This window comes from Salvelinus fontinalis, chromosome 31, assembly GCF_029448725.1.
Source record: "Salvelinus fontinalis isolate EN_2023a chromosome 31, ASM2944872v1, whole genome shotgun sequence".
NCBI classification, from domain to species: Eukaryota; Metazoa; Chordata; class Actinopteri; order Salmoniformes; family Salmonidae; genus Salvelinus; species Salvelinus fontinalis.
The window spans coordinates 13865541-13869724 of NC_074695.1; positions in this window are offsets into that span (position 1 = coordinate 13865541).

A 4184-nucleotide genomic window follows, 5' to 3' on the forward strand; every position below is an offset into this window, starting at 1 on the left:
CTTAACCTCTACTGCCTCAGAAACCCGGATCCGGGAGCACCCCCCACCCCCCACACACTGTTTAGCATAGCTAGCATAGCTTCACAAGTAGATAGTAGCATCTAAATATCATTAAATCACAAGTCCAAGACACCAGATGAAAGATACAGATCTTGTGAATAAAGCCACCATTTCAGATTTTTAAAATGTTTTACAGGGAAGACACAATATGTAAAGATGTAAATCTATTAGCTAAAAACACATTAGCATAATCCACCATCTTTTATTTGTCCACCAACACCAGTAGCTATCACCAATTCGGCTAAACTAAGATATTTATAGCCCCTAACCAAGAAAAAAACTCATCAGATGACAGTCTGATAACATATTTATGGTATGGGATAGGTTTTGTTAGAAAAATGTGCATATTTCAGGTAGCTGCCATAGGTTACAATTGCACCCACCGTCACAAATGGACTAGAATAATTACAATGAGCAACGTGTTTACCTAACTACTAATCATCAAACATTTCGTAAAAATACACAGCATACACTAATCGAAAGACACAGATCCTGTGAATACAGACAATATTTCAGATTTTCTAAGTGTCTTACAGCGAAAACACAATAAATCGTTATATTAGCATAGCACATAGCACATAGCAGCCCAGCATTGATTCTAGCCAAAGTGAGCGATAAAAGTCAACATCGCCAAAAGATATTAATTTTTTCACTAACCTTCTCAGAATTCTTCCGATGACACTCCTGTAACATCATTTTACAATATACATATACAGTTTGTTCGAAAAGGTGCATATTTAGCCATACAAAACCGTGGTTACACAATGAAAATAGTAGCAAAACAAGCCTGAAAATGTCGGTCGCCATCTTTCAGAGTGATCTAGTTTAATTAATAGCTAATCATATACTTGACTAAAAAATACAGGGTTTACAGGAATCGAAAGACAAATTAGTTCTTAATGCAACCGCTGATTTACATTTTTAAAATTATCCTTACTTTTCAATACAGGGTTCGCCAAGTGAAGCTATACCAAACAAAATGGCGAAATATGCGTTTAAAATATTTCGACAGAAACACGATTTATCATATTAAATATTGCTTACTTTGAGCTGTTCTTCCATCAGATTCTTGGGCAATGTATCCTTTCTATGTTATAAACGTCTTTTGGTCGATAGATGTCCTCTGTCCTTCGAAATGTCCACCACCAACGACCGACACCCCAAAACGTGTCCAAAGTTTCAGAGTGCACAACAAATAAATTCCTCAAAATCGCACTAAACGGATATAAATTGCTATAAAACGGTTCAAATTAACTACATTATGATGTTTTTAACACCTAAAACGAGTAAAAACATGACCGGAGAAATATTGCTGGTTAGAAAACGATTTGGAACGAGGCAGGTCCGATGCCCTTCACGCTTCAGGCGCACGACGAGAAAGGGCGGTCTCTATACATTTTGGTCTTTTATACTGGCTGTGAATATCCCATCGATTCCATTGAAAGCGTGATGACGTACAGACACCCAGAGGAAGACGTAGGCAGTGTCGGTTTCTTCATAGCATTCACTGTCGCCTTAAAAACAGACCCCAGATCAGAGGTAAAAAAATTTGAAATCTGAACCCTGTCATGAAAAGTGCTGTAGAAATTGTTCTGTACCACTCAGAGACAAAATTTCAACTTCTATAGAAACTAGAAGGTGTTTTCTATCCAATAATAACAATAATATGCATATTGTACGATCAAGAATTTAGCACGAGGCAGTTTAATTTGGAGACACAAATATGCTAATGCGGAACAGCACCCCCTATAGTTCCAAGAAGTTAAAGATGAACTTCTTGTTAATCCAGCCACTTTGTCAGATTTCAAAAAGGCTTTACGGCGAAAGCATACCATGCGATTATCTGAGGACAGCGCCCCGCTTACAAAAGCATTCAAACATTTTACAAACATGTAAAGGAATTACAAAAGTCAGAAACAGCGATAAAATTAATCACTTATCTTTGAAGATCTTCATATGGTTGCAGTCACAAGAGTCCCAGCTACATAATAAATTTTTGTTTTGTTTGATAAAATCCCTCTTTATATCCCAAAAACTCAGTTTTGTTGGCAGCTTTTGTTCAGTAATCCACTAGCTCAAAGGCAGTCAAAACATGCAGACGAATATATTCTAATAGTACTGGTAAAGTTTGTTGAAACATGTCAAACGATGTTAATAATTAATCCTCAGGTTGTCAATTGTCTAAATAATCCATAATATTTCAACCGGACAATAGCGTCTTCAATTGAAAGGAAAAACAACGAAGGGCATGCACTCGGTCATGCGCACAAACCAGCTCTGCATTCTTCCTCAGTCCACATACAGAAAGGTCTCCTTTTTCTTTACTTTTCAGAAAACAAGCCTGAAACAATGTCTAAAGACTGTTGACATCTAGTGGAAGCCATAGGAACTGCATTCTGGGTCCTAACCCATTAGATACTCTATAGGCTTTCAATTGAAAAAACACATATCAACAAAATCCCACTTCCTGGATGGATTTTCCTCAGGTTTTCACCTGCCATATCAGTTCTATTATACTCACAGACATTATTTGAACAGTTTTGGAAATGCATATCCTAGCTTCTGGGCCTGAGTAACAGGCAGTTTACTTTGAGCACGCTTCTCATCCAGACGTCGAAATACCGCCCCCAAGCCATAAGAAGATAAATTATTAAGACACGGTCATAACCTGTCATTATATGGTCATAACACTGTCATGACCCATTATTTACACCTGTTGTGACATATGCTGTGTTATTTTATGGCTGGTTATCCCAAAGTTACACTTTATATACATTATAGAAGGCTGAAATATAACAAAATCATTTGACATAAAAACACCGGATTTTCTGCGGCTTATTATGTTTATTAATTATGAAATCATGAAAAATATTGAAAACATTCCACCCATGAGGCCACTAGGTCATCTGACTGCAGGAAAGGTCTACACTGCATGAAAACCGTCCAAGACCTGTTGTATAGTGACACAAAACACAGAGACAATTAAGGTGTTATTATCCATAAACATTTGGCAAGAGGCCAACCTTTTAGTGCAGGTCGTTGAACTGATACCAGGCTAAAGATCATTCAGATTAATGTTTCACCTGTGGGTTAAGGACCATACTCCTCAGTGAATTTCCTAAAAATAAAAATGTTGAAGTATTTAAGAAGTTATCCTTTTTAGATAAAACTATACTAAATATATTCACGTGTCACCAAATAATTGATTAAACCACTCTTTTTTTGCAATGAAGGTCTACATTAGCCTCAACAGCACTCTGTAGGGTAGCGCCGTGGTGTAGCCGGAGGACAGCTAGCTTCCATCCTCCTCTGGGTACATTGACTTTCACAGTAATTATGAAAAGTTCTGGAGGACATCTTCCAACCTGTCAGAGCTCTTGCAACATGAACTGACGTGTTGTCCACCCACTCAAAGGATCAGAGAACGAATATAGTACTAAAAGCATACGCTACAGCTAGCTAGCACTGCAGTGCATAAATTGTGGTGAGTAGTTGACTCAAAGAAAGCAAAAGACAATAGTTCAACAGTTTAGAACAAATTAATTTCCTCCAAAAACGAAGAAACAAGAGAGAGATAGTGAGATTGTCTTTTTAAACTTTCAGTTTCACTTAGCTACTTACTGTAGCTAGCAAATGCAGCTAGCTAGTTTAGCCTACTCAAACACGCTGCTCAAACAGAAGGATGCTATGTTAGCTAGCTAGCTATGACTATCCAACACAACACTGGAGCTCTTCAAAGTCAAGGTAAGCTTTTGGTTTAATATTTCCACCGGGGCCCGCCGGTGTAAGTGCTAAACTGCTTACTGACTGTACACTGTAACATTACTGCATGATTGTAGCATGTTTACTAACACGTTCATTCTATTAGCTATTTTGACTATGACATTACTTTAGCTAAAATGTTGACAACGATGTAGGCTGTGTGTAGTGGTTATGATATGATATGGTTTGGATTGGAATTTTTTCTTTACCTGGTCACATACAGCTGATGTGTTGTGTGTTGAAGTCCACAAGCGAAGAGAAAATTTGAGATGAGGGGAGCACATAGATGCGATAAAGAATACAGCGTGACTGCTATGAAAGTGAACTATGTTTAGCATGATAAGGGGTGTATTCATTCCCCC